Source organism: Coregonus clupeaformis, chromosome 12 (assembly GCF_020615455.1).
Source record: "Coregonus clupeaformis isolate EN_2021a chromosome 12, ASM2061545v1, whole genome shotgun sequence".
Classification (NCBI taxonomy): Eukaryota; Metazoa; Chordata; class Actinopteri; order Salmoniformes; family Salmonidae; genus Coregonus; species Coregonus clupeaformis.
The window spans coordinates 16,450,152-16,462,442 of NC_059203.1; positions in this window are offsets into that span (position 1 = coordinate 16,450,152).

Genomic DNA, 12,291 nt, shown 5'->3' on the forward strand with positions numbered 1-12,291 from the left:
CAGGGTATATAGGGTAACAGGTATATAGGGTAACAGGGTATATAGGGTAACAGGTATATAGGGTAACAGGTATATAGGGTAACAGGGTATATAGGGTAACAGGGTATATAGGGTAACAGGTATATAGGGTAACAGGTATATAGGGTAACAGGGTATATAGGGTAACAGGGTCTGTAAATGGTAGGTAACAGGGTATATAGGGTAACAGGATTATATAGGGTAACAGGGTATATAGTAGCAGGGTATATAGGGTAACAGGTATATAGGGTAACAGGGTATATAGGGTAACAGGGTCTGTAGCAGGGTATATAAGGTAACAGGTATATAGGGTAACAGGTATATAGGGTAACAGGGTATATAGGGTAACAGGTATATAGGGTAACAGGGTATATAGGGTAACAGGGTATATAGGGTAACAGGTATATCGGGTAACAGGGTATATAGGGTAACAGGGTATATAGGGTAACAGGGTATATAGGGTAACAGGGTATATAGGGTAACTGGGTATATAGGTTAACAGGGTATATAGGGTAACAGGGTATGTAACAGGGTATATAGGGTAACAGGTATATAGGGTAACAGGGTATATAGGGTAACAGGGTATATAGGGTAACAGGGTATATAGGGTAACAGGGTATATAGGGTAACAGGGTATATTGGGTAACAGGGTATATAGGGTAACAGGGTATATAGGTTAACAGGGTATATAGGGTAACAGGGTATATAGGGTAACAGGGTTATATAGGGTAACAGGGTATATAGGGTAACAGGGTACATAGGGTAACAGGGTATATAGGGTAACAGGGTATATAGGGTAACAGGGTATATAGGGTAACAGGGTATATAGGGTAACAGGGTATATAGGTTAACAGGGTATATAGGGTAACAGGGTCTGTAACAGGGTATATAGGGTAACAGGTATATGGGGTAACAGGGTATATAGGGTAACAGGGTATATAGGGTAACAGGGTAAATAGGGTAACAGGTATATAGGGTAACAGGTATATAGGGTAACAGGGTATATAGGGTAACAGGGTATATAAGGTAACAGGTATATAGGGTAACAGGGTATATAGGGTAACAGGTATATAGGGTAACAGGGTATATAGGGTAACAGGTATATAGGGTAACAGGGTATATAGGGTAACAGGGTATATAGGGTAACAGGTATATAGGGTAACAGGGTATATAGGGTAACAGGTATATAGGGTAACAGGGTATATAGGGTAACAGGTATATAGGGTAACAGGGTATATAGGGTAACAGGTATATAGGGTAACAGGGTATATAGGGTAACAGGTATATAGGGTAACAGGGTATATAAGGTAACAGGGTATATAGGGTAACAGGTAAATAGGGTAACAGGGTATATAGGGTAACAGGTATATAGGGTAACAGGGTATATAGGGTAACAGGTATATAGGGTAACAGGGTCTGTAGCAGGGTATATAGGGTAACAGGGTATATAGGGGAACAGGGTATATAGGGTAACAGGGTCTGTAACAGGGTATATAGGGTAACAGGTATATAGGGTAACAGGTATATAGGGTAACAGGTATATAGGGTAACAGGGTATATAGGGTAACAGGGTATATAGGGTAACAGGGTATATAGGGTAACAGGGTCTGTAGCAGGGTATATAGGGTAACAGGTATATAGGGTAACAGGTATATAGGGTAACAGGGTATATAGGGTAACAGGTATATAGGGTAACAGGGTATATAGGGTAACAGGTATATAGGGTAACAGGGTATATAGGGTAACAGGTATATAGGGTAACAGGGTATATAGGGTAACAGGTATATAGGGTAACAGGGTATATAGGGTAACAGGGTATATAGGGTAACAGGTAAATAGGGTAACAGGGTATATAGGGTAACAGGTATATAGGGTAACAGGGTATATAGGGTAACAGGTATATAGGGTAACAGGGTCTGTAGCAGGGTATATAGGGTAACAGGGTATATAGGGGAACAGGGTATATAGGGTAATTTGGTCTGTAACAGGGTATATAGGGTAACAGGTATATAGGGAATAACAGGTATATAGGTAACAGGTATATAGGGTAACAGGGTATATAGGGTAACAGGGTATATAGGGTAACAGGGTATATAGGGTAACAGGGTCTGTAGCAGGGTATATAAGGTAACAGGGTATATAGGGGAACAGGGTATATAGGGGTAACAGGGTCTCTAACAGGGTATATAGGGTAACAGGTATATAGGGTAACAGGTATATAGGGTAACAGGTATATAGGGTAACAGGGTATATAGGGTAACAGGGTATATAGGGTAACAGGGTATATAGGGTAACAGGGTCTGTAGCAGGGTATATAGGGTAACAGGTATATAGGGTAACAGGTATATAGGGTAACAGGGTATATAGGGTAACAGGTATATAGGGTAACAGGGTATATAGGGTAACAGGTATATAGGGTAACAGGGTATATAGGGGAACAGGGTATATAGGGTAACAGGGTCTGTAACAGGGTATATAGGGTAACAGGTATATAGGGTAACAGGTATATAGGGTAACAGGTATATAGGGTAACAGGGTATATAGGGTAACAGGGTATATAGGGTAACAGGGTATATAGGGTAACAGGGTCTGTAGCAGGGTATATAGGGTAACAGGTATATAGGGTAACAGGTATATAGGGTAACAGGGTATATAGGGTAACAGGTATATAGGGTAACAGGGTATATAGGGTAACAGGTATATAGGGTAACAGGGTATATAGGGTAACAGGTATATAGGGTAACAGGGTATATAGGGTAACAGGTATATAGGGTAACAGGGTATATAGGGTAACAGGGTATATAGGGTAACAGGTAAATAGGGTAACAGGGTATATAGGGTAACAGGTATATAGGGTAACAGGGTATATAGGGTAACAGGTATATAGGGTAACAGGGTCTGTAGCAGGGTATATAGGGTAACAGGGTATATAGGGGAACAGGGTATATAGGGTAATTTGGTCTGTAACAGGGTATATAGGGTAACAGGTATATAGGGTAACAGGTATATAGGGTAACAGGTATATAGGGTAACAGGGTATATAGGGTAACAGGGTATATAGGGTAACAGGGTATATAGGGTAACAGGGTCTGTAGCAGGGTATATAGGGTAACAGGTATATAGGGTAACAGGTATATAGGGTAACAGGGTATATAGGGTAACAGGTATATAGGGTAACAGGGTATATAGGGTAACAGGGTATATAGGGTAACAGGTATATCGGGTAACATGGTATATAGGGTACAGGGGTATATAGGTAAACAGGGTATATAGGGTAACAGGGTATATAGGGTAACAGGTATATAGGGTAACAGGTATATAGGGTAACAGGGTATATAGGGTAACAGGGTATATAGGGTAACAGGGTATATAGGGTAACAGAGTATATAGGGTAACAGGGTATATAGGGTAACAGGTATATAGGGTAACAGGGTATATAGGGTAACAGGGTCTGTAACAGGGTATATAGGGTAACAGGTATATAGGGTAACAGGTATATAGGGTAACAGGGTATATAGGGTAACAGGTATATAGGGTAACAGGGTCTGTAACAGGGTATATAGGGTAACAGGTATATAGGGTAACAGGTATATAGGGTAACAGGGTCTGTAGCAGGGTATATAGGGTAACAGGGTATATAGGGTAACAGGGTATATAGAGTAACAGAGTATCAAATCAAATCAAATCAAATCAAATTTTATTGGTCACATGCGCCGAATACAACAGGTGCAGACATTACAGTGAAATGCTTACTTACAGCCCTTAACCAACAGTGCATTTATTTTAAACAAAAAAGTAAGAATAAAACAACAACAAAAAAGTGTTGAGAAAAAAAGAGCAGAAGTAAAAATAAAGTGACAGTAGGGAGGCTATATATACAATAGAATAAAGTGACAGTAGGAGGCTATATATACAGGGGGTACCGTTGCATAGTCAATGTGCGGGGCACCCGGCTATGAGTAGTTGAGGTAATATGTACATGTGGGTAGAGTTAAAGTGACTATGCATAAATACTTAACAGAGTAGCAGCAGCGTAAAAAAGTATGGGGTGGGGAGCAGTGCAAATAGTCCGGGTAGCCATGATTAGCTGTTCAGGAGTCTTATGGCTTGGGGTAGAAGCTGTTGAGAAGTCTTTTGGACCTAGACTTGGCACTCGGTACAGCTTGCAGTGCGGTAGCAGAGAGAACAGTCTATGACTAGGGTGACTGGAGTCTTTGACAATTTTGAGGGCCTTCCTCTGACACCGCCTGGTATAGAGGTCCTGGATGGCAGGGAGCTTTGCCCCTGTGATGTACTGGGCCATACGCACTACCCTCTGTAGTGCCTTGCGGTCAGAGGCCAAGCAGTTGCCATACCAGGCGGTGATGCAACCAGTCAGGATGCTCTCGATGGAGTGCAGCTGTAGAATTTTTTGAGGATCTGAGGACCCATGCCAAATCTTTTTAGTCTCCTGAGGGGGAATAGGCTTTGTGGCCCTCTTCACGACTGTCTTGGTGTGTTTTGGACCATGATAGTTCGTTGGGTGATGTGGACACCAAGGAACTTGAAGCTCTCAACCTGTTCCACTACAGCCCGTTCGATGAGAATGGGGGCGTGCTCAGTCCTCTTTTTTTTCCTGTAGTCCACAATCATCTCCTTTGTCTTGGTCACGTTGAGGGAGAGGTTGTTGTCCTGGCACCACACGGCCAGATCTCTGACCTCCTCCCTATAGGCTGTCTCATCGTTGTCGGTGATCAGGCCCTACCACTGTTGTGTCGTCGGCAAACTTAATGATGGTGTTGGAGTCGTGCCTGGCCATGCAGTCATGGGTGAACAGAGAGTACAGGAGGGGACTGAGCACGCACCCCTGAGGGGCCCCCGTGTTGAGGATCAGTGTGGCAGATGTGTTGTTACCTACCCTTACCACCTGGGGGCGGCCCGTCAGGAAGTCCAGGATCCAGTTGCAGAGGGAGGTGTTTAGTCCCAGGATCCTTAGCTTAGTGATGAGCTTTGAGGGCACTATGGGGTAATATAGGGTAACAGGGTATATAGGGTAACAGGGTATATATTGTAACAGGGTATATAGGGTAACAGAGTATATAGGGTAACAGTGTATATAGGGTAACAGGGTATATAGGGTAACAGGGTATATAGGGTAACAGGTATATAGGGTAACAGGGTCTGTAACAGGGTATATAGGGTAACAGGTATATAGGGTAACAGGTATATAGGGTAACAGGGTCTGTAGCAGGGTATATAGGGTAACAGGTATATAGGGTAACAGGGTATATAGGGTAACAGGGTATATAGGGTAACAGGGTATATAGGGTAACAGGGTCTGTAACAGGGTATATAGGGTACAGGTATATAGGGTAACAGGTATATAGGGTAACAGGGTCTGTAGCAGGGTATATAGGGTAACAGGTATATAGGGTAACAGGGTATATAGGGTAACAGGGTATATAGGGTAACAGGGTATATAGGGTAACAGGGTCTGTAACAGGGTATATAGGGTAACAGGTATATAGGGTAACAGGTATATAGGGTAACAGGGTCTGTAGCAGGGTATATAGGGTAACAGGTATATAGGGTAACAGGGTATATAGGGTAACAGGGTATATAGGGTAACAGGGTATATAGGGTAACAGAGTATATAGGGTAACAGGGTATATAGGGTAACAGGGTATATAGGGTAACAGAGTATATAGGGTAACAGGGTATATAGGGTAACAGGGTATATAGGGTAACAGGGTATATAGGGTAACATGGTATATAGGGTAACAGGGTATATAGGGTAACAGGGTATATAGGGTAACAGGGTATATAGGGTAACAGGGTCTGTAACAGGGTATATAGGGTAACAGGTATATAGGGTAACAGGTATATAGGGTAACAGGGTATATAGGGTAACAGGGTATATAGGGTAACAGGGTATATAGGGTAACAGGGTATATAAGGTAACAGGGTCTGTAACAGGGTATATATGGTAACAGGGTATATAGGGTAACAGGGTCTGTAACAGGGTATATAGGTTAACAGGGTATATAGGGTAACAGGGTCTGTAACAGGGTATATAGGGTAACAGGTATATAGGGTAACAGGGTATATAGGGTAACAGGGTATATAGGGTAACAGGGTATATAGGGTAACAGGGTATATAGGGTAACAGGGTATATAGGGTAACATAGTATATAGGGTAACAGGGTATATAGGGTAACAGGTATATAGGGTAACAGGGTATATAGGGTAACAGGGTATATAGGGTAACAGGGTATATAGGGTAACAGGGTATATAGGGTAACAGGTATATAGGGTAACAGGTATATAGGGTAACAGGGTATATAGGGTAACAGGGTCTGTAGCAGGGTATATAGGGTAACAGGTATATAGGGTAACAGGGTATATAGGGTAACAGGGTATATAGGATAACAGGTATATAGGGTAACAGGTATATAGGGTAACATACCACACATTATATAGATGACTTTAAAGAAAGTATCACTGCCTCCTTCTCACAAATGATCCAAAAAATATAAAAATTAAAGAAAGTTGGTTCAACACAGTGGCGGGTCATTTTGACCCTAGGACAACGGGAGGATTAAATAAATCAGGCCTTATTCTGTGAGTAGTACGGTCTCAGAGAGGAGAGGAGAGAGGAGGAGAGTAGAGGAGTGGGTAGGGGAGGGGAGGAGAGCGGAGAGGAGAGGAGAGGGAGAGGAGAGGAGAGGAGAGGAGAGGAGAGGAGAGGAGGAGGAGAGGAGAGGAGAGGAGAGGGAGAGAGGAGAGGAGAGGAGAGAGGAGAGGAGAGGAGAGGAGAGGAGAGATAAGAGATGGGGGTGCTGCGTTAGACTGTGTTGGGCTGTGTTAGTCTACTAGCATGTCATCCAGAGTTATTGTTATGCAGAGAGAGAGCAGAGCAGAAAGAGAGCTGTGCCAGGCAGAACAGGGCAGAGGAGAGCAGAGAGAGAGAGAGCAGGGGAACAGATTTAGCTAGCCCCTTAGTCTGGAGTAGACCACCTGCGCTAGACTGAATCTGTCACTATCACTACGCTGATGGATCCTAAGAGGCTCTCTCTCTGTCTTCGTCATCCACCGCCACTGCTTTGCATGTCTTGGACCCAATCAGAGACTAATTTCAATGCAATCTCTTTCCCTGCACATCACAGGGCAATTGCAGACTGGTAATGCGTTAATAAGTGCCATGAAGTGATTGGCATTTGAGATGTGTGCGTTCTAGTGACTGATGCAATACTGAAAACAAGACTTCCTGTAATGTGAAGTTTCCATGCACCACATCACTTTGTGGCATTTTTCTCCAGGCATTTCCTTTTTTTTTTTCTCTCTCTAGATGTTTTATGAATAATTTGACAAATTGTCATCTGTTGGATATTGATAACACAGCGTAACACAGCTTGAGGAGATCCAATACAAGCAGGATGAAATGAGGACACAACGCTGTGATGACAGAAGCCATGCTGACAGGAGACTGCACCCACAGGCTGTGAATCACTGATTAATTCTACAGTATAATAACTAAGTCATGGGCCACAGAGTTGATATGCATATTTACGAGCGCTTATCCACTTACATAATCTACACCCCTACTGCACTAACCTGTTACAGTACATAATCTACCTCCTGCACTAACCTGTTACAGTACATAATCTACCTCCTGCACTAACCTGTTACAGTACATAATCTACCTCCTGCACTAACCTGTTACAGTACATAACAAAATATGAATTTTACCATTTAGCATTGACTTTATTTATTTTAATTTTTGTAAAAGAAAAAAGGTTTATCTTTTTTCTTGGGGATATATCAGCTCAATATTGCAGATAGATTGTAACTTCCATCAATGTAATTGTCTGCATCACTTCCAATCCCCCATGTTTTATTTATATATACATATATATACACACATACATACATATATATATATACACACACATACATACATATATATATATATATATATATGTATGTATGTGTATATATATATATATATATGTATGTATGTGTGTGTATATATATATATATGTATGTATGTGTGTGTATATATATATATATATATATATATATATATATATATATATATATATATATATATATATATATATATATATACACTGCTCCAAAAAATAAAGGGAACACTTAAACAACACAATGTAACTCCAAGTCAATCACACTTCTGTGAAATCAAACTGTCCACTTAGGAAGCAACACTGATTGACAATAAATTTCACATGCTGTTGTGCAAATGGAACAGACAACAGGTGGAAATTATAGGCAATTAGCAAGACACCCCTAATAAAGAAGTGGTTCTGCAGGTGGTGACCACAGACCACTTCTCAGTTCCTATGCTTCCTGGCTGATGTTTTGGTCACTTTTGAATGCTGGCGGTGCTTTCACTCTAGTGGTAGCATGAGACGGAGTCTACAACCCACACAAGTGGCTCAGGTAGTGCAGCTCATCCAGGATGGCACATCAATGCGAGCTGTGGCAAGAAGGTTTGCTGTGTCTGTCAGCGTAGTGTCCAGAGCATGGAGGCGCTACCAGGAGACAGGCCAGTACATCAGGAGACGTGGAGGAGGCCATAGAGGGCAACAACCCAGCAGCAGGACCGCTACCTCCGCCTTTGTGCAAGGAGGAGCAGGAGGAGCACTGCCAGAGCCCTGCAAAATGACCTCCAGCAGGCCACAAATGTGCATGTGTCTGCTCAAACGGTCAGAAACAGACTCCATGAGGGTGGTATGAGAGCCCGACGTCCACAGGTGGGGGTTGTGCTTACAGCCAAACACCGTGCAGGACGTTTGGCATTTGCCAGAGAACACCAAGATTGGCAAATTCGCCACTGGTGCCCTGTGCTCTTCACAGATGAAAGCAGGTTCACACTGAGCACATGTGACAGACGTGACAGCATCTGGAGACGCCGTGGAGAACGTTCTGCTGCCTGCAACATCCTCCAGCATGACCGGTTTGGCGGTGGGTCAGTCATGGTGTGGGGTGGCATTTCTTTGGGGGGCCGCACAGCCCTCCATGTGCTCGCCAGAGGTAGCCTGACTGCCATTAGGTACCGAGATGAGATCCTCAGACCCCTTGTGAGACCATATGCTGGTGCGGTTGGCCCTGGGTTCCTCCTAATGCAAGACAATGCTAGACCTCATGTGGCTGGAGTGTGTCAGCAGTTCCCGCAAGAGGAAGGCATTGATGCTATGGACTGGCTAGCCCGTTCCCCAGACCTGAATCCAATTGAGCACATCTGGGACATCATGTCTCGTTCCATCCACCAACGCCACGTTGCACCACAGACTGTCCAGGAGTTGGCGGATGCTTTAGTCCAGGTCTGGGAGGAGATCCCTCAGGAGACCATCCGCCACCTCATCAGGAGCATGCCCAGGCGTTGTAGGGAGGTCATACAGGCACGTGGAGGCCACACACACTACTGAGCCTCATTTTGACTTGTTTTAAGGACATTACATCAAAGTTGGATCAGCCTGTAGTGTGGTTTTCCACTTTAATTTTGAGGGTGACTCCAAATCCAGACCTCCATGGGTTGATAAATTTGATTTCCATTGATATTTTTTGTGTGATTTTGTTGTCAGCACATTCAACTATGTAAAGAAAAAATTATTTAATAAGATTATTTCATTCATTCAGATCTAAGATGTGTTGTTTAAGTGTTCCCTTTTTTTGAGCAGTGTATATACACATGCACATACACACATACACACACACATACACATACATATACACATACACACACATACACACCCACATACAGTGGGGAGAACAAGTATTTGATACACTGCCGATTTTGCAGGTTTTCCTACTTACAAAGCATGTAGAGGTCTGTGATTTTTATCATAGGTACACTTCAACTGTGAGAGACGGAATCTAAAACAAAAATCCAGAAAATCACATTGTATGATTTTTAAGTAATTCATTTGCATTTTATTGCATGACATAAGTATTTGATCACCTACCAACCAGTAAGAATTCCGTCTCTCACAGACCTGTTAGTTTTTCTTTAAGAAGCCCTCCTGTTCTCCACTCATTACCTGTATTAACTGCACCTGTTTGAACTCATTACCTGTATAAAAGACACCTGTCCACACACTCAATCAAACAGACTCCAACCTCTCCACAATGGCCAAGACCAGAGAGCTGTGTAAGGACATCAGGGATAAAATTGTAGACCTGCGCAAGGCTGGGATGGTCTACAGGACAATAGGCAAGCAGCTTAGTGAGAAGGCAACAACTGTTGGCGCAATTATTAGAAAATGGAAGAAGTTCAAGATGACGGTCAATCACCCTCGGTCTGGGGCTCCATGCAAGATTTCACCTCGTGGGGCATCAATAATCATGAGGAAGGTGAGGGATCAGCCCATAACTACACGGCAGGACCTGGTCAATGACCTGAAGAGAGCTGGGACCACAGTCTCAAAGAAAACCATTAGTAACACACTACGCCGTCATGGATTAAAATCCTGCAGCGCACGCAAGGTCCCCCTGCTCAAGCCAGCGCATGTCCAGGCCCGTCTGAAGTTTGTCAATGACCATCTGGATGATCCAGAGGAGGAATGGGAGGAGATCATGTGGTCTGATGAGACAAAAATAGAGCTTTTTGGTCTAAACTCCACTCGCCGTGTTTGGAGGAAGAAGAAGGATGAGTACAACCCCAAGAACACCATCCCAACCGTGAAGCATGGAGGTGGAAACATCATTCTTTGGGGATGCTTTTCTGCAAAGGGGACAGGACGACTGCACCGTATTGAGGGGAGGATGGATGGGGCCATGTATCGCGAGATCTTGGCCAACAACCTCCTTCCCTCAGTAAGAGCATTGAATATGGGTCGTGGCTGGGTCTTCCAGCATGACAACGACCCGAAACACACAGCCAGGGCAACTAAGGACCTCTGTAGCTCAGCTGGTAGAGCACGGCGCTTGTAACGCCAAGGTAGTGGGTTCGATCCCCGGGACCACCCATACACAAAAAAAATTATGTATGCACGCATGACTGAAAGTCGCTTTGGATAAAAGCGTCTGCTAAATGGCATATTATTATTATTATTAAGGAGTGGCTCCGTAAGAAGCATCTCAAGGTCCTGGAGTGGCCTAGCCAGTCTCCAGACCTGTACCCAATAAGACATCTTTGGAGGGAGCTGAAAGTCCGTATTGCCCAAGCGACAGCCCCGAAACCTGAAGGTCTGTATGGAGGAGTGGGCCAAAATCCCTGCTGCAGTGTGTGCAAACCTGGTCAAGACCTACAGGAAACGTATGATCTCTGTAATCGCAAACAAAGGTTTCTGTACCAAATATTAAGTTCTGCTTTTGTGATGTATCAAATACTTATGTCATGCAATAAAATGCAAATTAATTACTTAAAAATCATACAATGTGATTTTCTGGATTTTTGTTTTAGATTCCGTCTCTCACAGTTGAAGTGTATCTATGATAAAAATTACAGACCTCTACATGCTTTGTATGTAGGAAAACCTGCAAAATCGGCGGTGTATCAAATACTTGTTCACTCATAAAATATATATATATACTCCTGCACTAACTTGTTACAATACATAACAAAATATGTATTTTACCATTTAGCATTGACTTTGCTTATAACTTCTTTATTGAGGAAAATTGTACTTGCTACGACTGTGATATGTGGTTGTCTCACCCAGCTATCTTAAGATGAATGCACTAATTGTAAGTCGCTCTGGATAAGAACCTCTGCTAAATGACTAAAATGTAATGTTGTCAGGGAAACAATTGGAGAAAAGGCTGGTACCTGAACAATGTAAAACCTAGCATCTTAAAATGTCAAAATAAATTGTGTTCCCCCCAATTCCAGCCCTGGCTATAGTGCATCTGGATGGATGTTCTTTATTAATAATGAATTAATATCTTGTTATTAAGTCAAGGTTGCTCAAGTCTGGTAAGATGATTCAATGATAAGCAGGAGTTGTATCAATGGTGATTTTGGAGTATGCTAAGAAATCAGACGTGAAAGCAAGTCTACAATAGCCGTCCCCTGCTAAATTTAGTGCTCACTCAAAATGATTTAATGTTTAAAAAAATATTTCATTTTTCAAAGGAAAGGTAATATGATGGGATCACCAATGGCGCCCAATTACGCCAATATAAATCACATACATTTATAATGTGTATTAAAAGGCAGGATTCCATCAAACTCAAACTGTGGAAGAATCCCATTGTTCATGCATAAAACCTGTCATTTTAAATCCAAATGACATGTTCCAATAAAATGCACATTGTCTGGTGGATCTCATT